Below are 24,632 nucleotides of genomic sequence, written 5' to 3' on the forward strand. Positions count from 1 at the left end.
GATTAGGATTGGAACCTTCCCAGTGATGGGGGGTGGCCGTTTCCCATTTATTCCCTTATCTCCAATGCCTAAAAAAATACCACCTAGGTATTTGGGGGTTTCATAGATGTTAGATTTTATTTGCCGCGTGATTTGGCTCTGAAAGAAAGAAAAACAAAGAAGTAAGAGAACAGGAACTTTGTTGCGTGCAGGTGGTGCACACAACAAAAATTGTACATCTCAGTGAATCATCACAAAGCAAGCAGCGATCTAACCTACTCCAGGTCAAGAAAAGGAACACGGCAGCATCCCAGAATCCCCCCTGCCCTTTCTGATCACTGTATTTTCTTTCTAAATCTAACCATTTATCCCAGCTTCATTTTTCTTAATTATTTTTGTATCCTGACTTATAACACTGTTTTTGTATTTCCTACTGATTAACCTGTAAAATAGTATCACACATATTTACTCTCTTGCACACGAGTTCTTCTGCTCAACACTGTGTGAGATCTTTCCATGTTGCACGTTTTACTGCTCTATTCTGGAAACATCGTGTGTAGTAATATTCATCCATCCTGTGGTCTATTCATTTACTCTGCTGATGTCCATTTGGGTGTTTTCAGTGTTTGGCTTTTGTGAATATAATGCTGCTGTGGTCATTTTTGTGCAATCTCTTGCTATACCTAAGCATGCATTTCGATTGGTATAGAACTAGGAGTGGAGATTCCAGGTTAAAGGCTATGCATATATTCAGCTTTTATAGATAATGATGGTATGTTTCCAAAACTGTACCAATTTACACTCTAACAGTAGATAGGGATGCTTGATGGTCCACATCCTCATCAACATTTAGTGTTATCCCTTCTTAATTTTAGCAATTCTGAAGGCTGATTAGAAGTATATTACTGTACATTTCGATTGCGTTTCCTTGATTCCCAATGAAGTTGAAGACACGTGTATCAACCATCTGGGTATCCTCTCTTGTGACATAACCATTCAACTCACTTACCCAGGTTTTTTGTATTGGGCCTCATGTCCTTTTCTTATTAATGTACAGAAAGCGTCATGTCTTTAGACATGAGCCCCGTATTGGTGTTGAAATATCTTTTCACATTTTGTAACTTGCATATTTTGTCTTTTTATGGTGTCATCTAATCAACAGAAGTTCGTAAATGTGATGGAATCCAGTTTATCAATCTGTTCCTTACAACTCGTATTTTTAGTGTCTTCTTTAAGTACGTTTTTCCTACTGAATTCATGAAAATATCTTCAGAGGTTTTCTAAAAGCTTTTTATTGTTTGCCTTTCATGTTTAGAGCTCCCATCAAAATGGAATTAATTTTATTTATGTTTTATGGAAGCATCATTTTTCCAAACAGATATTGAATTGTCTTGGCCTCATTTACTTTTTTATTTTTAATTTTTAGGTTTTTAAAAAAGTTTTTATTTAAATTCTTGTTAGTTAACATATAGTGTAATACTGTTTTAGATGTACAACTTAGTGATTCAACATTTCCATGCAACATCACAACAAGTGCCCTCTTTAATCCCTATCATCTATTTCACCCCTCCCCCATCCCCTCTGGTAACCATCAAATTGTTCTCTATGGCTAAGAGTCTGTTTCTTGCTTTGTTTCTCCTTTTTTTTTTTTTCCTTTTGCTCATTTGTTCCATTTCCTAAAGTCCATACATGACTGAAATCATATGGCATTTGTCTTTCTCTGCCTGACTTATTTCACTTGGCATAATACTCTATAACTCCATCCATGTCATTGCAAATGACAAGATTCATTCATTTTTATGGCTGAATAATATTCCATTTTGTATATACACCATTTCTTTATCCATTCATCAGTCCCATTTTTAAAAAACACCATCCTTTTCCATTCCTCTGAAGTGTAAAAATTGTCATAAATCAAGTTTCCATATATAAATGGGTTGGTTTCTGAGTTCTCTTTCCATTGGACACTTTCTTAATTACCATAACTTTATAATAAGGCTTGACTTTGATAGAACAAGTCTATCTACCTCATTCTTGGCTCTTTGAACATTTATATACATTTTAGATTAATCATAACATGTTCTGGGGTAGGAATAGAGACCTGTTGAGATTTTGATTGGAATTGCATTGACTATACTAATCTATCTGGGGAGGTTTTACATCTTTACAATATTAAATTTTCCAACCCATGAACTCTGTATTTTTTTAGGACTTCATTAATTTCTTTTACTAATATCTTATAGTTTTCTTCATAGAAAATTTACACCACTTGTCTTAGATCTATTTCTGTGTGTTTCATACTTTGGGCATTATTTTGAATGGTTTCTTTTCATAAATTTCACTTTTTTTTGTTCTTGACATATGTGCACATAGGAGATTTTGTTTATTGATCATGTATCCAGAAAAACTCACTTATGAAACTCACTTATTATTCAAATTATTTATTTTTAATTAAAAGTTTTTCATATATAATCATATAATGTGATATATTTGATAGCTTTCTATACTTATTATGCATTTTTTGGTGTTTGTTTTTTTACCCCCATTCACTAGGAATTCTAGTACAAAATTGAAAAGAAGAGATGACAACAGACATCACTGTGTATTTCTGATCTCAGAGGAAAAGGTTTCTCACACTGCAGCACCAAGTGTGATTCTTGATATAGGTTTTATTTATATCCTATATCAACCAAAGAAAGTTTTTTGTTTCTTAAAAAATATTTATTTTTTTTGAGAGAGAGAGAGAGAGAGAGAGAGAGAGAGAGAGTGGGGGACTTATACATAGAGAGAGGGACAGGATGGATCTGAAGCTATCAGCACAGAGACCAATGTGGGCTTCAAACTCACAGACCATGAGATCATGACCTGAGCCAAAGTCAGATGCTTAACTGACTGAGCCACCCAGGTGCCCCTGAAGAAAATTTTTCTCTAACCTTAACTGGCTAAGAGGTTTTGTCACTAGCAAATGTTGAATTTTAACAGATATTTTTCACTTATTGCAAAGAGCATATAAATTCTCACTTTTGTTGTTTCAATTTTGCAAACTTTGATGATGGGTTTTAAAAGGTTAAACCAACCATGCATTCTTTGCAATAAACCCAATTGGGTCATAATGTGCTATCCTTTTCTGATATATAGATTTAGTTTGTTATTATTCTTCTTAAGGTTTTTACATCAAGACTATACAGGACTCCTAAAATGTGTTCAGAAGTAATCCCTTATTTTGTATTAACTGAAAGAATTTGTGGTAGATTGAGAATTCGTGAAAGAGTTGTGTAGAACTTGCTAACTTAGTGAGCTGGGCTTGAAATTTTCTTCAAGATGCCCCTCATAGGCACCCATTCAGTCACCAATCTCCTCCTGAGGGTAATGACTCCTGATTTCTAGCACAATCCATGAGTTTTAGCTTTTTATCTTTATATAAATGGAATCAAATAGTGTACATGTAGTCTTATGTGTCTAGTTACCTTTGCTCAACATTTTGTTTGTGAAATTCATTCATATGTTTGGAATTAGATGTAGTTTGCATATTGTCACTGTTGTTTAGGATTTCATTGAGTGAATATATCATGATTTGCTTATTCATTCTACTTCTGGTATGCATGTGACTAGTTTTCAGTTTGAGGCTATTACAAAAAGGACTACACTGAGCATTCCTTTCTCTTTAATTTTTTTTCTTTTGGAAGAATTAATTGTTCAAGTGTTTGGTAGAATTCACCAGGGAAACAATCTGGTCTTGGGCTTTTCTTTGTTGGAAAGTTTTTGGTAATTTATTCAATCTTCTTATTCATTTTTTTTGGTCTGTTCAGATCTTCTATTTCTTCATCATTCAGTCTTCATAGATTGTATATTTCCAGGAATTTATCCAACACTTCCAAGTTCTTTTTTATTTTTTTAATTTTTATTTATTTTTGAGAGAAAGAGAGAGTGCAAGCGAGGGCGAACAGAGAGACGTAGAATCCAAAGAAGGCTCCAACCTCTGAGCTGTCAGTATGGAGCCTGACGTGGGGCTTGAACTCATGAACCACTAGCTCATGACCTGAGTCAAAGTTGAACGTTTAACCGCTTAACCAACTGATCCACCCAGGCACCACTCTTCCGGGTTTTTTAATGTGTTGGTGTGTAGTCATTCGTAGGAGTCTTTTGTGAATCCTTTGTATTTCTGTGGTATCAATTATTACTCTTCTTTCATTTCTGATTCTATTTATTTGAGTCTTTTCTCTTTCTCTCTTATTTTAGTCTAGCTAAAGTTTTATCAGTTTTGTTTACTTCTTCTAAAATACAGCTCTTTGTGTGATTAACCTTTTCTATTTTCTTGTTTCTATTTTACTTATAGCTGATTTAATATTTATTATTTCCTTCCTTTTGCTGACTTGGGCTGAGTTTGTTTTTGTTTTTCTGTTCCTTGAGGTGTAGAGTTAAGTTCTCTATTCAAAATCTTTGTGTGTGTGTGTGTGTGTGTGTGTGTGTGTGTGTCTTTAATGTAGACATTTACTACAATAAACTTTCTTGTTAGAACTGCTTTTGCTGCATCTCATAAATTTTGGTATACTATATTTGCATTTCCATCTGCTTCAAGATATTTTTGATTTCCCATTCAATTTCTTTTGACCCAGGAGTGTGTTGTTTAATTCCCACATGTTAGTAAATTTTCCACTTTTCCTCCTCTTACTGAGTTCTAGTTTCATGGCTTTGTGGTCAGAAAAGATACGTCAGTCTTCATACATTTTCCAGACTTGTTTTGTGAACTAACATAGGATCTATCCTGGAGAATATTTTGTGTGTGCTTTAGAAGAATGTGTATTCTGCTGTTGTTGGATGGAATGTTATTTATATGTCTGTTAGATCCATTTGGTCTAAAGTATACTTTAAGTCCAGTGTTCCTCATTGATTTTCCATCTGGATGATCTATCCACTGTTGACAGTGCAGTGTTGAAGTTTCTTACTGTTATCATAGTGTTGTCTACTTCTCTTTTCAGACCTGTATTTGCTTAATATATTTAGGTGCTCCAATAATCATTGCATATGTATTAGAACTGTTATATGTTCTTAGCGATTAAGCACTTTATCATTAATATAATGACCTTCTCTGTCTCTTGTTATAGCTTTTGGCTTAAAGTCTATTTTGTATAAGTATAGCAACACCTGCTCTCTTTTGGTTCCATTTGTGTGGAATATATTTTTCCATCCCTTCATTTTGAGTCTTTTTGTTTCCTTAAGCCTGAAATGAATCTTTTGTAGGCAACCTATAGAAGGATCTTGGGGTTTTCTCCTCACTCATTCAGCCAGCCACTCTACTTCTTTTGATTGAAGAATTTAATCTATTTACATTTAAAGTAAATTGATTGATAGGTAAGAAATTACTAATGCTATCTTATTGTTTTCTGGTTGTTTTGCAGTTCTTTGTTTCCTTTCTTCTTCTTTTGTTGTCTTCCTTTGTGAATTTGTCATTTTCTGGAATGCTACACTTTTCTTTCCTTCTCTTTATCTTTTGTATATCTACTATAGATTATTACTCCGTGGTTTCCATGAGATTTACATAATATATCTTGTATATATAACAGTCCATTTTAACCTGCCAACATTTTAACTTTTGTCACATACTGTTGTACTCTGCCTCCCAACATTTTCATTTTTGGTGCCCTACTTTTCATGTTTTTGTGTTGTGTGCCCATTAACAATTATTGTAGCTACTTTAATACTTTTGTCCTTTAACCATTATAGTAAAGTTGAGTGTCTAACACACCATCATATCCCAGTATTAGAGTATTCTGCTTTTGATATACACTTAACTGTAGCAGTATGTTTTCTATTTTCCTATTATTTTATATTAAGAATTAACATCCTTTCATTTCAGCTTGTGGAACTCCTTCCAGCATTTCTTTCTTTTCTTTTTTTATTTTTAACATTTATTTACTTTTGAAAGGCAGAGAGACCAAGAAAGAGCAGAGGAAGGGCAGAGAGAGAGAGAGAGAGACAGAATCTGAAACAGGCTCCAAGCTCTGAACTGTCAGCACAGAGCCTGATGCGGGGCTCAAACCCATGAACTGTGAGATCATGAGCTGAGCTGAAGTTGGCTGCTTAACTGACTGAGCCACCCAGGCACCCCTTTCCACCATTTCTTGTAAGGCACATTTAGTGGTGATGAGCTCCCTTAGGTTGTGTTTATCTGGGAATATCTTTACCTGTTTTCTTTCTGAGAGAAAACACTATTAGGTAATATATTCTTGGTTGGTAGTTGAATGTATCAGCTCAGCCATTCCTGGCCTGTAGGGGTTGCTGCTAAGAAATCCATTCACAGCTTTATGGGAGTTCCCTTGTAAGTGAGGATATTTTTCTTTTTTTCTGCCCTTAAAATGCTCTCTTTGTCTTTGATTTTAAGCAGTGTATTATATAGTATCTTGAAGGAGATCATTTGAGTTGAAAATCTGGGGAAACCTATAAGCTTCAAGAACTTGGATGCCCAAATCTCTCCATGGATTTGGGAAGTGCTTAGCCATCATTTCTTTAAATAAGTTTTCTACCCCCTTCCCCTTTTCTCTGTAACTCCAATGAAGTGCAGTTTATTTCTTTTAATTATATCCCATTGTTCATGTAGGGGACACATGGATAACTTCAAATGATCTGCGTTCACATAGTCTTCGGCTTGATCAAGTCTGCCATGGATGTTCTCTATTAAATTGTTCATTTCATCCATTGTATCTTCAGCTCCAGAATTTCTGCTTGGTTCTTTTTTATGATTTCCATCTCTCTGTTAAACTTCTCATTTGGTTCATGCATTGAAAGAAGCAGTCATCTCCTCCAGTCTTTACTGACTGGCCTCTTTGATGCATCCAATGTTGTGGTTGTGGTTGTGGTTGTTGTCTCAAACAGTGTGCTGGAACTTCTCTGTTGGACTCTCAGATTTGCGCAAATGCACTCTCGGCTATGGATGGCTGTCCAAACTGGTGATCTCTCAGGAAAAGATAGAAAACTCTTTTGCCATTTTGATAGCAGCCTGATGATTCCAGTGGCTTCTGGTCGTTGAGCATTGCTTTTGCACCACTCTCTGTTCTACTTTTGAAAATCTAGTGGGATTTTTCTCTCTAGTCTCTGTGTGACCTTGATATCCTGGTTCCCCAGTTTATTCCTATTGATATTATATATCACCTTATTTAGCATTTCTCTGTATTTAATAAACTATTCTTATTAATTATATTAAAATGAGGCAGGATATATTTGACAAGTCTTGATACTTCAGTGTCTACCATGGACTTTAATCATGTGAGAGGTTCATGTGAAATTAAGAGAATTCTCACTTTATTAGATGACTAAATCTGAAACAGGAATAGCAACAATTTATCTATTTTATTGATCCTTTTCCATATGGGATTCAATAAACTCCTTCCAATTGCAGGGGGCTTTGGGTGGCAAAAACAAAAATGTGTGCTCAGTATTAAGCAGCTAAGGACAGCTAACTCTTCAGCTAACTCTTCTCTAAAGGTGATGGCAGAAGTAGTCCATCTCTATTCTATTTGGCTGGTTGTTTGGTTTATCAACCAGCTGGCACCATTTTCCATGCCATGGTCTATCAGGGCATAAAGCTGCAGGCCTCTGCCAGTGGGTTCGGTGGGAACGGAGAAATTGTTCATTAGATATATGTGATGGATGTGTGGACACATGGACTGAGCAGGCCTGCCTTCGAGTGAAAGAGCGTAATCTAACGCTCTTGCTACTGTGGTTTTGTGTTATTGCATGGGTTAAGTTTAGAACCACTCATTTTCTTTTCTGGCAGTGCTTTTTTATTTTACAATAAACCTTGTAAAGAATGAGCTAAAGCAATTCGAAGTATATATTTAATAAAAAATTAAGTAGCAGGGTGCCTGGGTGGCTCAGTCGGTTGAGCGTCTGACTCTTGGTTTCAGATCGGGTCATGATCATGGTTATTGAGTTTGAGCCCTGCATCGGGCTCTGTGCTGACAGTACAGAGCCTGCTTGGGATCCTCTCTCCCTCTTTCTCTGCCCTTCCCATGTGCTTGCTCTCTCTCCTTCTCTCTCAAAATAAATAAGCTTCAAAATGTTAAGTAGCAAATTTCTATTTCTAAAACCAGTTGATGATAAACATGTAACTTATACAAAATGTTTTCTGGTGTTTAATATTCACCATAGTAACTATATAACTAACCACATGGAACTCAGGAGACAAAACCAGCAGATAGGACAGTGGCACCTACTTTGAAAGTTAATTATTACTTGAAGAAGACTGTTCCAACATGACAATTTAATACGGACGGGAGCAGAAGGTATTTTCCATATCACTCTAGGAAGCAAGACTTTCATTTAGATCCAATAGCTAGTCTCTAAATTAATTTTACTTATTTACAATTCTAAGTCTTTTTGCTTATATTTGAAAAGTTAAATGATACGATTTCCATTGCTTTGGCACAAGAGAAATGTTGAAAACAGAGAAATGATACCAGTATTATAACAGTGTCATCAGATTCTTCAAACAGAACATGATCTAAACAAATCTCAATAATGATGTGATTTTTCTTCAGACACTTCAGAGCATCAAGGTTAAGCCTTTAGAAGTTCACTCTGTCAATGATGAAACATTTGACATTATTATAAACACCATTGTAAATTCAGTTAAAAAGTTTGACATTAAAAAGAAAATCATTTATTTGTGAGGTGATACACAGATACAAATTTTGATGAAGCATAGTGTTTTCTTAGAAACTATCCTTTTACTACTTAGGGAACCCAGAGAAACTATATTTGACTCTAGTTGTGGCTCATACATCTTTCCGAATTATAGTTGTAAAAACTGTGGTATTCTACTAATCAAATAGAAGAGACAAGCATCGAAATTTCAAAATAATAATATAGAGAGTAACTAAACTGCAAATTTTAACTGCACGAAGCTGATATGGATAAAAAAATTTCCTTCAGTGAGTGATGCCTGGCTGGCTCTACCAATAGAGCATGTGATTCTTGATCTCGGGATTGTGAGTTCAAGCCCCAAGTTTGGGTGGAGAGATTTCTTAAAAGTAAAATATATTTTTTTTAAAAATCCTTCAGCGGAGCAGTATGAGTTTTCTTTACTGGCTATAACTAATCAGATATTATAAACATTTAAACCTTTGAACGATTCACTTGTAAATTAATCTAAGTCTGCAGCAATGATATTAAAGTCTTTTGTAAGTCTTCTAAATTTGAAGTGCATTTTTTTTCCTTCAAAATCTCCTGGAAATCTTTATTCCCAGAAATCAATGCATGGAGCACCAGAAACTTCTTTTAGAGCTTCTGATACTTTCAGAGGATTGCATTTGTTCAAAACAAGACTTGCAAATAGGAAGACAAATTTATCTCTCCAGAAGCGAAAGAGGCCTTAAATAAATTAAAAGATAAGAGCTCAAACATTGTACAAGAGTTAGTTTTGAAATTGCATATTTGAGCCGGGGAATATTTGGAGTCGTTTGATGGAGCTCTTATTTTTAACTAGATAAATTTTATTTTCCTGGAATGGAATGAAATTGAGAAAGGCTGTGATTTTTGTAGCATCTGAATTTGGCAAAACTTAAAAGAAATTGACAAATTTGGTTGTGTAAAAATGTTTTCAAAGAAAAGTACTCTGAAAAATGGCAGAAAGCACCTATGTGGATATTTGGGTGACACATTTACATATTCACGGCAGAAGTGATTGAAATTGAGAATATCTATCAGGTAGCAAAGTATGACCTGAGCTCTGCACCTATAGACAGAGTCTTTTCTTAAATAAAAATGTTATAGTCTACAGAAAAGTATCAAAGATGCCAATAATTTCAAGTTGATTTAGCTTTAAATGTGAGCTTGAAGACTAAACAGTTCTTTGAAAAAAAAATCTGAAATGATAAGACCATGCCGAAAGGAAAACAAAAACAAAAACAAAAACAAAAAACAAAACAAAAAAAAACCCCAAAAAAATACAAGACAAAAACCAAAAAACAAACCCAACCCATTCTTCAGAAAAAAAGTACAACAGAATTAGCGATACATATGGTCAAGAAAATGGTTACAGAATGTGACTATGTGCCAAGAACCACAAGTCTGCTTGTGTTATTTTTAATGTTCAGATCAATATCAAGAAGTTCTTCCCAAATTTTGCTTCAATATACATGGATATATACTACTTTTACCTTTTAGGAAGAATTTTCTTGCAAAGGAGTTTTTAAAACAGAACTATAGTGTAGACCCATCAACATAAAAAACCAATTTCCAGTCAGTAATTGCAATCATTATCACTTATTTTCAAAGTTGTATTGAGTTGGGGCACCTGTGGCTCAGTGGGTTAAGCATCAGACTCTTGATTTCAACTCAGGTCATGATCTCACTGTGGGTTTGAGCCCCATGCACAGAGCCTGCTTGGGATTCTCTCTCCCCCTCTCTCTCTGCCCTCCCCTGCTTGTGCTTTCTCTCAGAATAAATAAATAAACAAAAAACTTATATTGAGTTAGCAGATAAATTATGCAGTCACACATCTACATGTCTCTAATGCTTCCTTTGTGTTTTCTCTCCTCGGGCTCTACTCCTCTGAGTTCCCCTCTCCTCACACTCACCTCCCGTGCTAACAACTTGCTCCATAGGATGTTCAGGGTTAAGCTCATTCATACATGTTTGTTTCAGAAAATACAGCGTTATGCTTTTTTTCCCCTTTACTTTGAGATACAGGACTTCAACGGATTCATCATTCATTCATTCATTCAACAAATCACATTCCCATGTTTCAGGTGCTGAGAGCACTTAGAAAGATGAGACATGGCCCCTCCCCTTGGGAAACTCACTCAGGGGGCATGTGTGTAGGAAACAATGGGTTTTTCCCATTGCCCTGAAATATACAGTCCTGTGTCTACAGGTAAATTAGTCCAGTGGATCTCGGGACAAATAAAGCTTAAGAATACTGCACCTGTTCCCCAGATCACTTACCTAGAGAGAAAAAAAAAAAGGAAAAAATGATAGATAGACCCTTACCCACACTTTTAGTCCCCCTAGGTCACTGAAGTGGGGTAGTTGCAAAATGTCACAGGTTCAGTCCCCACAGGCATGGGCATGTGGCCCCATGGGCGGGCACTTCCTCCTCTGTCAATCTCCCTACGTGTCCCCAGCCATGGCAGTCAGAGAGCCTTTGTCCCTCGCTGCCTAAACTCTGCACTCATTCTTCCGTATAGCAGCACAGCGTCAGCTCTGGATGCTGAGAAGCCAAAGTCCTGGCCACTAGGTCGTTCTGTCCACCCCTGCCCTGGGCTGGGATTTTCTCTTGCAAACCTGGTGTCAGAACTCCCACAGCCCCAGGGTAGTGCGGCAGACCTCACCCCAAGGTGCATGGACCCTCTGCTTTACGCAGACCCCAGGTAATGCCCGTTCTCCCTCTTCTCTGCCTTAGCCAGATGGCCCCATGAGGCTGTCACTTCTGTCCCCCGGTTGGACTGGGCTCTGCTCCTGTCCAGGACCCTGAGACAGACGTCTCCTTTTTCAACTCACCAACAGTCTGGGTTGCGTTTTGCAAGCTCTCTTTTGTTCCTGTGCCCCCTGTTTTTTAAAAGCTTATGTTCTGAGGGTGCTTGGATGGCTCAGCCAGCTAGGCATCCAACTTTGGCTCAGGTCATCATCTCATGTTTGTGGGTTCGAGCCCCGCGTTGGGCTCTGTGCTGACAGCTGGGAGCCTGGAGCTGCTTCGGATTCTGCGTTTCCCCCTCTCTCTGCTTCTCCCCGACTCGTGCTCTGTCTCTCTTCTGTCTTTCAAAAGTAAATTAAAAAACATTAAATAAATAAATAAAAGCTGGTGTTCTGCTGTGTTTAATAGGGGTGCTGGTCAATATCATAATGGAAAAACACGTAAGACAAAAAAACAAAAAAAGTGACTTAACTGCATAAAATTCTGTGTTAGGAATTTGAAAAGAAAGTAAAAATAAAATGGTAGAGTAGCGAACACGGGCCACACAGACACACCACCGGGAGTCAGGAAAGTCCTGCACGAAGGCTGTGATGGCCAGGCAGGGGGACCTCCGCAGCGGGGAGGACGGGGCTTTCCTTCCCAGCTTGGGGACACGGGGTCCCTGGCACCTAGACTGGTCTTTGCCTCTCACAGTAAAAGTGGTGGTTGCCAACACGTTTGGGAGATATATCTGCCTCACCCTCAGCAAGACGAGGTCCACACATGACCCTGTGGTCTCCTTTGTGTACCCTCTGGGCACCAAAGTCACCTTGACCCCATGGCAGGAACCTCCATTCTCACGCATTAATTCCCCCACCGTGAAGTTCACAGGGACTCTGCCAAGTGCACTCACTCAGCAGCCCCAGCATCAACCCCACGTTGGTCCCAAGGGTCCTTGGAGTCTCAGGAAATGTGTCTGGTCTTAACTCTTTCTTCTGCCTCGTACATCTTTTCTGACGTCTGTACTGTGTGCCTGTCTTCCCTGAAAATATTTAAAGTTGTTTTTGAAGGTGAACCTTTAAAAATGTTTATTTATCATACACTTAAATATCATTAAGTATATTCTCATCCCTGAGCGGATTTCACTACCAGTCTTCAGGACAGCACCATAAAGAAGCCTATAATGATTATCACTGCCATTTACAGATGTGGACAAAAAGGCACAGAGAGGTTAAGTGATTTGGCCAAGGTCACACAGCTAGTAAGTATTAGAGCCAGAACATGGATGTGGTGACCTGGTTCCATGGTCCTTGCTTCTAAACCTTAATGTATGTTGCCATGCACATGGAAAGATTGTTATCACTGGATAAAAGTAAATGGGTTAGAAAGACTCAAAAGAGATTGTAAGAAATGAGCAAATTGAAGCCGAAGTAGAAAGAGCATGTGACACAATTTCTATTCCAGGTGCTGGAAGAGGACTGTGGAATGTCCAGGGCATGGTCTCCAGCTGCTGTGATCACGAGAAGATTTGGGTGATACACAGGCTCTTGGGCACCAAGATAAGAACACCCCTGGGGCATGTCGGCAAAAATGGTGGAAAAGGGAAGAGAACGTGGAAAGTGAACTACTGTTCCCCAAAGAAAGGACAAGGATAAACGAGTCTTGGGAGATGTGGCCTTGGAGACAGATGTGGAAGGCTTGATAAAGAGCTGGGTGGGGAGGCAGGTCTGGGGGAAAACAGGCTGGAAAAGAAGGAAGAGAAAAGAAAAGAGGGGCACCTGGGTGGCCCAGTAGGTTTAGTGTCTGAGTCTTGATTTCGGTTCAGGTCATGATCAGGTCATGGTGTCACAATTGGTAGGACCGAGCCCCGCATCGGGCTCTGAGCTGACAGTGCGGAGCCTGCTTGGGGTTCTCTCTCTCCCTCTCTCTCTGCCCCTCCCCTGCTCATCCTCTCTGTCTATCAAAATAAATAAATAAAACTTTAGCAAAAAAGAAGAGAAAATAAGGATTCAATGTCAGTATGCATGAGAAACAGGTGCAATCTCTCTAAAAATATTTTCTTTTATTTGGGAGTTGTTTGTGATCCATACAGCTTCCGAGCAAGGCTATGATTAGACTCTGTAAGAAGCAGGGCAAAGCCCCTGTCGCTGCCTAGAAAATTCTGAAGTCACCATCCATCCTGGGCATGTGTGCTGAGGCAGGAGGCCACGCCCTTCGTGAGCTTCCTGGGGAGGCTGCTGTCTGGGTGCTGGTGGGGTGGGGGCAGCTACGAACATTCACAAGAACACATTTCTTTCCCGGTTGACCCCAAGGAGCGACGTCCCTCCCTAGGCTCCAGCCACTACAGTATGGGCGCTCCCAATTCTTTTCCAGAAGGAAACAAAAGTCATGAGCATTTCTTCATTCCCATTCAAGGGTGGGCCATCCTGGAGGGGCTGAGTGAGGGGTCCCCTCTCTGTCAGGGTCAGGTTGTGGGGAGCAGATAGCACTTTTCTTCCTGGGGTTTCTCCTCCTTTGCCCCCTGCCAACTTCCATTTATTCCTTCTTATTCGTCACCATATTCCCATATTCTAGTAGAGTTTGGGGACTGAGGTTATTCACACATGTTTTTAAATCAATATGTGGTTTTCAGCTCTAAACAATTTAAAAAAATAAATTTTTCTTTTGGCGAGAGAGAAAAATGTGATTTAGGACGAGAGCTTGAGAAGCTACACACAGGTGACCATAAGGGGTAATATCCACAGGGTCTTGGCTTATGCCTTGTCTCAAGTGGAGTTCATGGCATTTGATAAATTAATGATCTTGCTCGACAGATTAATGAAGTTACCATCCTGAGCTCCCAGAAAAGCAGGTTTATCCAAATACCTCCAATACACTTTGTAGTGCTTAGAAATTTCCTTTTTGTTTTTTTGGATCACAAAGCAAACTATTGGGGCAGAAGATGGTTCTGACTTTCAGAATCCTGAGAGCCCTGATGCATAGGGAGGACCGAGGGGCAGTATGGGTGGTGGACAAGAGGCTGGGTGATGAGAATAGCATCCTGGATCGGCAGAGTCTCCAAGATTCTATAAGCAGATTAGGTTAGGAGGCCACTGTTCCTCATGGGCCAGGTCCCCAGGAGAAGAGACAAAAAAAGAGGGAGAAGGATGGGGAGAGAAAGAAAAGATGACACCCTTGTAGCCTTTATCAGACGAATACCCTGTGGCTCTCTGGCTTAGTCCAGCATTGAAAAGTGGTGCTGAGGTGGATGTCATATTGGAGAGCAGGAAAGCAAATAGGTCCACGCAGGCGGAACACAGGTCTTCACCAGATACCTTTATTGTCACAGAACTGCTGTGACTGCCACCACCATCCCCAGCCCCCTCCCCCCAAAAGCCAGAAAGCCCACTCCCACAAATAAAAAACCCACAAAAAGATGGCCACGGGTTTCCTTGTAATGTATGCTGAAACTAAAGGAGAGGGTTATGCGTAAGTATCAAGAAAACCAGGATGATTAGATGCAACTCATGCTTCCATGTTCAATATGAAAATAAGAAACCGCAGTACTAGGTCCCTGCTCTGTGCCAGGCACTGGGAGAGGTCCAGGGGAACGGGGTGAACAATACAGGAGTTGGCCCTCAAGAAGTCCACAGTCCCCACCAGAGTTGTTTGTGGCATGCTATTTGTCTGCATCTCCTTTCCCCATTGAGGAGAGGCTGGGGCCCACGTGGCTTTGATCCATCTCTCTAAGATTCACTCCATTCTGATTCACAAAGAATAACAACGAATATGGACCAATCACAGGACAGCTTTCCCACCATGTGGAGAGACCATACCTGTCGTAGGAAGCTGAGAGGGAGAAAGAAAGTGAGAGATTGAGAGCGAGGGAGACTGTTTTCACCTCTAGATTATGCCCCTCCAAGCCAGACACCTTCTGGATTTGCCAGCTACTTGAATTAGTCTGGGTGGAGTTTCCCAATGTGTCCTCAGCTGAGTCCTGACTCATGTAGTTAACTGAGGTTTGAGAGAGAAGACCATCGTGAACTCTGGAGTTCTAGGTGAAGGGCACTCATGAGAAATTTCCTGAACTTTCCAGAAGAGAAAAGGGCAGCACAAGGATCTCTTCTGCAGGAAAAGCAAAGGTGGATGGAAACTGAAGAACAGTAATTGAAGAAAAGAAAGACCAGGTGGCACCTGGGTAGCTCAGTTGGTTGAGCGTCCAACTCTTGGTTTCAGTTCAGGATTTGTGGGTTTGAGCCTTACATTGGGCTCCACACTGACAGTGCAGGGACTGCTTGGGATTCTCTCTTTCTCTCTCTCTTTCTCCTTCAAAATAAATAAATAAATAACCTTAAAAATAGAAAGAAAGAAAAGCAAGACCAGAACCAGGAACAAATGCTGACGTAGATACTTTGATATTTTTGCCTAGACCCCCAATTCTCACCCTGAGGTGTCAGTGCAGTAATGGACACGCCCACTCTCAGGAATCCCTCCCCATGCTCTACCTCAGAATACTTTTGATTTTCCATAAATTCGGATGTAAACTGTGACTCAGGCTCCCGACTCTGCTGACATTATTGAACAGCCTGAGGGCTGTGTGTACATGGAGCTATATGCCTGAGAGTTCAGGCAGAAAGGCTCACTGGTGGCTTAATAGAATTGACCTTTTGGTTATATGACAAAGTTAGTTATTGTCACAGACAACCCAATGATACATATCGACACAGCCTAGAATGAACTCAATTGTCTGTGGTAGGTAGAATTTAAATAAGTTACTTAACTTTTCTCAGCTCCATTTTTTTTCTTTCTAAATCTGGAGGAGCAAATGGAAAGTACCTGGCACCATCAGAAAAGTGGCCAAGATGTCCCTTGTAGCCTTTTGTATAACAGCAAAACAGTGTTACTAACCTACATTTGAACCAAAAGGATTAAAGAAGGTAGAGTGTAAAAAAGAAAGAAAGAAAGAAAGAAAGAAAGAAAGAAAGAAAGAAAGTAGAGTGCATTCAGATGCAATGTTGAGAAAGATAAAGTCTATATATTAGCATGGAAAGGTGTCCGTGACATATTTAGGAAATGGGAATAAAACTAGGTTCTGTGACAAGTATACCATGAACCCATACATGTGTGTATGTGCATGTCTACCAATGCTTAGGGCTCATCTAATAGTCAATGGGGGAGATCTCCTACAAGGAGACCTTTATGTTGTATTTACATGTGTTTCTGTACTGCTGTGTTTTTGGTTTATGACACCCATCTATTTTTTAATAACTTAAGAAAGCCTATAAATATATTTACATTTTAGAAATAAATTTTGATGTGAAGAGAATCCACATAAAGCCTTTATCACAAGGGTTTCATTAATTATACCGATTAATATGTTTTCACACTGATGTGGAATTTGAGAAACTTAACAGAAGACCATAGGGGAAGGGAAGGAAAAATAAGTTACAAACAGAGAGGGAGGCAAACCATAAGAGACTCCTAAGTACAGAGAACAAACTGAGGGGTGATGGGGGTGGGGAGCTGGGAGGGGTGGGGAAAATGGGTGATGGGCATTGAGGAAGGCCCCTGTTGGCATGAGCCCTGTGTGTGGTCTGTAAGGCTTGAATCACGAGAATCTACTCCCAAAGCCAAGAGCAGACTGTATACACTGTATGTTAGCTAACTTGACCATAAATAATTAAAATAAAAATTTTAAAAAGGAAATCTAACCGAAGACCATAGGGAAAAGGAAGAAATATAAGATATAAACAGAGAGGGAGGCAAACCATAAGAGACTCTTAAATACAGAGAACGAACTGAGGGTTGATGGGGGTGAGGAAAATGGGTGACGGGCATTGAGGAGGGCACTTGCTAGGATGAGCACTGGGTGCTCTATGTAAATGATGAATCACGAGATTCTACTCCTGAAGCTAAGACTACACTGTATGTTAGCTAATGTAATAATAAATTTAAAAAATAATAAACTAAAATATGACTACAAAAATAAATAAATAAATTTCTTCAATTAAAAAAAAAACAAAGAAAAAATTATCAACACCTCCTTCCTTTCCGGTTTACTCCCTAAACTTCTTCATATATTTATCCAAATGTTTCTTTCCTGGTGAAGCTTTGCCGAACTTCCTCTCTACACTGCCACCCCTTTCACCACCCTCCCCCCCCAACACACACACATACACACACTCTCCACCTCTTCCTTGCTTGAAATGGTCCTTAGCGCACTGCTGCCTTACCTTGCTATATTATTTGCTTTTTTTTGCCTTGTGGGCTGTCTCTTCCTTCTGCTAGAATGTTAGGTCTAAAAGGTCAGGGGACTTGAGTAAACTTTGCTCAGGGCTGTGCTCCTAACACCTAGAACTGGCCTGGCACATTGAAGGCCCTCAACAAATATTTGTCAAGTGAGCAAATGAATAACAATGTTTGCCTCTGAATGTTACTGCAAATATGGAATAAGATCACCTACATAGGGTACGTGGACCACAGAAGCAAGTGAACATAGTCTCTCTTAAAAGCATGGCTCTGACATTGAACTACCCAAATGTGAACATGAACTTCCTGGTTACAAACTGAATTACCCTGGGCAAATTCCTTAATCTCTCCAAATCTCAGGTTTCTCATCTATAAAATAAGATGAAAAAGTCAAAGGACTTCCAGTTCTAGCAAGATGGATGACAGAAACCATATTTACTCTCCCCCAAAAAAATACATGAAAGACAAAATATATGAAGCAACGGAGTTTAAGACCATTAAACTGTAATGGCTGTGAGGCCGTAAAGACCAGCAGTCCCTGAGAGAAAATAAATCAATGAGGTGAGCCCTATGACTGTTCCCACTTACAGCTGTGAAAGTTCCTAGGCTGTGACACATAGAGACAGAACCCAAACAGAGGCTGGGAACCCTTCGCAATTGAGATGGAGCGGAGAGCAGGGAAGATCAAGGCGGGCAGAGTCACACGACAGATTGCCTGAGAGGAAAGAGCCATGCAAGGAGGGAGAACCTGGTGTCCTGCGGAGTCGCCCTAAGTGTTTGGCAGAGTACTGACGATGTGAGGAGGCTCACATGCAGAAAAGAGGGCACACGTCCCACATGGAGCCCGAAGAGTGCCTGCTCCCACCAGTCACACTGAAAAACTTCTGATTCATTGGGCTTCAGGCCCTAGGCACAGCCTTTCCTTAGAAGTGGGGAGAAAAGAGGCCCAGATTGAGGACTCCTTCACTATTGCCTAACAAATATCTGAAAGGATCAAATGATTTCAAAATAACTTATCTGCATGCTAAGACACAGCTGAAAAATATTTCTAAACATACAAAATTAACAACCTTTAACAAGATACAATTCACAATATATAGTAAAAGATTACAAATATACAAAGAAGGAGGAAGGGACACCAGGGTGGCTCAGTCGGTTATGCATCCAACTTCGACTCAGGTCATGATCTCACAGTTCATGGGGTGCAGCCCCACATCAGGCTCTGTGCTGACAGCTCAGAGCCTGGATCCTGCTTCGGATTCTGTGTCTCCCTCTCTCTCTGTTCCTCCCCTGCTTGTGCTCTGTCTCCTCTCTCTCCTTTGAAAATAAATAAACATTAAAAAATATTTTTAATTTAAAAAAAGAAGCAGAAAAATAGGACAGATAATGAAGAGAAAACAATCAGTCCAAACTGATCCAGAATGGACACAGATATTAGAAATAACAGATAAGGATGTTAAGATATTAATTATAATTTTATTTCATATGTTCAAAGACTAGAGTGGGACATGAAAAATATTTTAAAATTCAAATCAAGCTTTATTGTATTTTTCAACAAGCTAATCCCAAGTACAAGAAAAATAAGGAAAATGACACCAAGGCACATCATACTCAGTTGCCAAAAACCAGCAATGGAAAGAAAATCCTAAAGACAATCAGAGGAAAAAAGAGATGTATGGAGGAACAAGATAAAAATGAAAGCAATTTTCTCATCAGAAAAATGTAAGCAAGAAGACAATGAGGCAACATTCTTAAAGTGCTAAAAGAAAAAAAATTATCAGACTGGAATTCTATACCCAGTTGATGGTATCTTTCTAAAATGAAAGCAAGGGGCACCTGGGTGTCTCAGTCCAACTTTGGCTCAGGTCATGATCTCTCAGTTCATGAGTTTGAGCCCCACATCGGGCTCTGTGCTGACAGCTTAGAACCTGGAGCCTGCTTCCGATTCTGTGTCTCCCTCTCTCTGTCCCTCCCCTGCTTGCACTCTGTCTCTCTCCTTCTCAAAAAAATAAAGATTAAAAAACTGTTTTTTATGGAAGCAAAATAAAGACTTTCAGAAACACAGAAGCTGAAAGACTTTATCACCCGCAGACTGCACTACAAAAAAAAAAAAAAAAAAAAAAAAAAAAAAAAAAAAAAAAAATATATATATATATATATATATATATATATATATGGAGTCATTCAGGCAGAAAGAAATAATACCAGATGGAAATATAAACCTCCACCAAGGAGTGAAGACCTCTGGGAATGGTACATATGTGGGTAATCACATAAGGATTTAAATGTTATTTAAATATCCTTAAAATATAACTGATTGTTGAAAAACAATAATGATGACATAGCATGTGGATTAAAACATCTGATAGAATGAATCGAATGACAACAATAGCGCAAAGATGGAGAGAGGACAACTGGAAGCCTGGTGTGGTAAGAAACGTAGAGGTAAAGTGACTAATATCACCTGAAGTGGAGTTGTAGGACGTTCAAGATGTACACTTTGAACTCTACCTTCACCACTAAAATAAAACAAAGAGTAATGCTTAATAAGCCAAAAAGAAGCTAAAATAGAATAGTAAAATGTTCAATTAACTTGAAAGAAGGCGGGAAAAAAGAAAAGGAGGAACAAAGAACACATGAGTCAAATAGAAAACAAACAGCAGTATTATAAATTGAAAGCTAACAGAACAAATAATTAGATGTAATGTAAATGTTCCAAACATCTTAATTAAAAGGTAAAGTTTGTCAGATTGACCCAACTGTACATGGCCTACAAGGAACTCACTTCAAATATTAATACACAATCTGGTTCAAAAGATGGAAAAAGATAAACAGTGCTAACACTGATCAACAGGAGGCTAGATTCCCTATATTAGTATCACACAAAGTAGACTTTAGAGGAAATAATATTATCAGGGATAAAAAGGTTATTTCATAATGATAAAGGAATCAGTTCCTCAAGAGTGTTGCAGTTGATGATGAAAAGACCACCAACACCGAATAGAAGCGAGGCATAATTTTATTCACGATCGCATGCTTTTATCATGGCTGGGCCAAACCTGACCTCCCTGGTGTTAAGGAGCAGAGAATGGCCCCGAACAAAGGTGACAGTGAGATTATCCGGACAGAACACATCATCATTTAGTTAACCAACTACAATTCACAGCATTCCTTGGTAGCCAATTGCATTGTAACACACAGACATTAGTTTTGGCGGGAACCTATCATTCTAAGGTTCTTTGTCCCTTTAGAATGACCAGTCATAGTTAGACACCTAAGATACCATGAGAGACAGTTACCAGGTGACTTTCACCTGTGGACTTGGCTTCAGCCAGGTCTTAGTAGAAGGGTGGGGTTACTTAACAGAATCTTGAAAAACAAGTTAAACTTTAGGTTACAATGTTTGTTATTGAGTTACATTCTAGGGTCTTTCCAGATTGCCCAGTCTTTAATTATTCACCAGAATGGGAGTTTAAACCAAACTTATATACAGTAAGCTCTCTGATATTTTATAAGTGGACCTGGTACATTTCATAAGTTGACCTATAACAAAGAGGACATGAAAATACTGAATATACAGGCATCTAATAAAAGAGTTTTAAATTATATAAATTAAAAAAGTACAAGGAGAGCTACCAACTGGGTACTCAGTTGGTTAAGTGTATGCCTCCAGCTCAAGTCATGATCTCATGTTCGTGAGTTTGAGCCCCACATCGGGCTCTCTGCTGTCAGCACAGAGCCTCCTCCAGATTCTCTGATCCCCCCTCTCTCTACCCCTGCCCAGTTTTCTCTTTCTCTCTCTCTCTCTCTCTCTCTCTCTCTCTCTTTTCCTTCTTCTTCTTCTTCTTCTTCTTCTTCTTCTTCTTCTTCTTCTTCTTCTTTCTTTTAAAAATAAATAAATAAGTACAAGGAGAAATAGAGAAATCCATGATAGGGATTTCAAGATCTCATTCTTAATTGATACAAGTCGAGAGAAAATTAGTATGGACCTGGAAGAGTTGAACAATGCAATCAAGCAACTTGACCTGATTGACATTTATATAGCATGTCAGCCAAGAACAGTAGGACACACATTCTTTTGAAACATACACAGAACATTTACCAAGATAGGTCATATTCTGGGCCATAAGACAACTCTCAATAACTCTAAAAGGATTTTCATACAAAGTGTGTTCTCTGACCACAGTGGAATTAAAACATAAATCAGTTTCTGAAAGATCACTAACAAATCTCCAGAAACTTGGAAAGTAAGTAACATACTTCTAAATAACTCAGGTGTCAAAGAAGAAATCATATGGGAAATTAGAAAGTATTTGAACTGAATAAAACTGAAAACATAGCATATCAAAATGTGTGGGATGGTGCTAAACAGTGCTGAGAAGAGATTTTCTTGCACTAAAATCTAAAACATTAGAGGAGAAGAATGGTCTCAAATCAATGAACTCTGATTTTACATTAAGAAACCAGAAAAAAAAGAACAAATTAAATCCACAGTAGTAGAAGAGAAGAAATAATACACATTTGAGTGGAACTCAATAGAATAAAAGACAGCCAAGCAAGAGAGAGACATCAATGAAACCAAAAGCTAGTTCTTTTAGAAGATCAATAAAATTGATACATCTCAAGCCGGAATGCTCAGGAAAAATGAAAGAGAAGACATAAATGAACAATATCGAGGAAGAGAAAGGTGGCAGATTCCATAGATATTAAAAGGAAAAAAAGAATAATCAGGGGTATATTATTATATTCACTACTGTCCTTTGGAGTAGAGGGCCCCCATGACTCCACCCATATATGTGGGAAATATATGTATATGTCACAATCAAATCGTCACAGGCATTTACTTGTGATGAGGCTGGAGGGAAATTCTGGTTAGATGTGCATTTACCATTAACCTCATGACACTAAAGCTTCACAGCCCACACTTGCCCCAACCTCTTCCAAACCTCTGGATGTAATTTTATTATCCTCTGTAAGTGCATTCTTCTTCTTAAAGAGAACCCCTGACCTTTGGATCCACCCCTCTCTGGCTATTCGTACTAAAGACGTTGTTTTCTTGAAAGCGTCTTTCCCGCATATTTTTCCTCCCTTTTTGCTTTCCCTTTCTGACCTTTGTGTTCATAGACCCACTTGGGCAAAGGGTTGTGTGTTTGGACTTTGGCATGGAGTGGGCCTTCGTATATGCACTTGTAGGTGTGTGCGTGTGTGTGTGTGTGTGTGTGTGTGTGTGTGTGCGCGCGTGCGCGCGCAGGAACGCTAAAGGGTCTGCGGTTTTGTGACGCTGCGCACAGTCTCAGGACTTCCTGCTGTTGCTCTGAATGCATTTTCTTCCAACGCCAGAGAGTCCAGCCATAGGGCACGGTGCTCTCAGCCCAGTCCCCAAAGCAGCCCAAACTTATTTCAGTCATGCTGAAAATGGCTCTAAACATAATTAAGGCTCTCCCCCCTCCCTCCAGCTCCCAGAACATTTTTCTCTCTCCGGATAATGTCTTGGAAATGGCCCAGAAGCCTGGCGGAGTCATAAAGGGAACAGGATCCTTGGCATGGTCACATTCCAAAGATGCCTGCATGGGTTTATCTCATCAAAGGAAAAAAAGAAAGCCTGGTGTCTGCAGCCCCCTCCCCGCAGCCCTTCCAGGGAAGGTGCCAGCAAAGCTGGAAGGAGCCCCGGAGAAACCACAGAGCCACCAGTGCCCTCTCCCCAGGCCAGCCCAGGGTCCAGTCAGCACATTCATTTGGGGGCAACATTTTAAATAACTTCTTCTCCCACGGCCAAAGTCGGCTGGCGTTCCTGGTCCGCTGAAATGCGCCTTCTGCCAACATGTCTTTTAGCAAAGTGAAGTGTGCTCTGAGAGCTGATTAAGGGTGTTTCAAAGGGTAAATTAAAGTGTGCTGCTGTTTGAAGGGCTCTCTCCAGCCCGTTATTGCCAGGGTAATGGAAGCATTCAGCCTACAAATCCAGGATTAACTCTGCTCTGACTCTAGCTCACCGCTCACCTTTGCAAAGTCTGTGCTCTGTGAGGCGGGGGACGGATAAGAGAAAAAAAACCTGCTCACGTGTTAGCTGCTGACTCTGAGGGACTGGAAAATGTGACAGGTATGAAAAGGAAGAGCGGGGGGGGGGGGCCCCCCCAATGGCGTAAGGTAAGGGCACCGCCTCCTGGGTGGAGATTGATGGAGAGGGCAGATGGAAGGGCAGGGTGCTAAGGAGAGCCGGGCTTCCCAGTATTCACTCATTTTCTCTGACCACTACCTGAAAGGATTTGAAGTGGCTTCCAGTAAAATGTGGCAGATTCTGTAAAACTAATGAGTAAAAACTTAGCTTGTATAATGAAAGAGGGGTGGGGGGAGCAGACGGGAGGGAGTGGGGAGATAATTATATCCAAAAATCTATGATAGGGACAGCTACCAAAAATAAGAACAAACTTCGGCTCTGGGCTTCCAGAAATTCTAGGGGAAAAGGGAAGCATTATGTATCACATAATTTTCTTTGTTCACTAGGACGCCGGGGGATCAAGGAGTATACCTGAACCCCCAGTGACTGGCACAGTGCCCAGCAACCCAGTAAGCTCCTAGGGTGTGTTTGTTGATTGAATAAATGGACCAAGAAACCTGTAGGTTTTGCCTATGGGGAGCCTGCCAAAACTGTCCTGGATGGCTGGTAAGCAAAGCAGTGATGGGAATCCTCCTTTAAAAGGATTGGTGGCAGTATTTTATATGGTTTGGTTTCTTTTATTCAAGACTTTTTAAGTTCTGAAATAGAGCATCGAAAAAGTGCACAAACAAAGGTGCACAATTTCATCAATAAATATAAAGCAAACACTCTTGTGACCACCAGCCAGGTGAAGAGACAGAGTATTTATTTATCCACAGCAGCCAAGAGTCCCTCTGGAGGTAATTCACTTATTCTTTTTAATGTTTATTAATTTTTGAGAGCGAGACATGAGCAGGGGAGGGGCAGAGAGAGAGGGAGACAGAATCCAAAGCAGGCTCCAGGCTGTGAGCTGTCAGCACAGAGCCCCGACGCGGGGTT

The 24,632-nt window shown here is 39.7% G+C and overlaps 1 long non-coding RNA gene across 1 annotated transcript; it reads left to right on the forward strand.

The window, feature by feature from the left end:
• Positions 1–22,498: 22,498 nt before the first annotated feature.
• On the forward strand, positions 22,499–24,421 carry LOC115271831. Its single transcript, XR_003900107.1, has 3 exons — positions 22,499–22,571; positions 23,585–23,696; positions 24,101–24,421. It is a non-coding gene; the product is annotated as an uncharacterized LOC115271831 (long non-coding RNA).
• Positions 24,422–24,632: the final 211 nt, after the last annotated feature.

Source organism: Suricata suricatta, chromosome 2, assembly GCF_006229205.1.
Source record: "Suricata suricatta isolate VVHF042 chromosome 2, meerkat_22Aug2017_6uvM2_HiC, whole genome shotgun sequence".
Classification (NCBI taxonomy): domain Eukaryota; kingdom Metazoa; phylum Chordata; class Mammalia; order Carnivora; family Herpestidae; genus Suricata; species Suricata suricatta.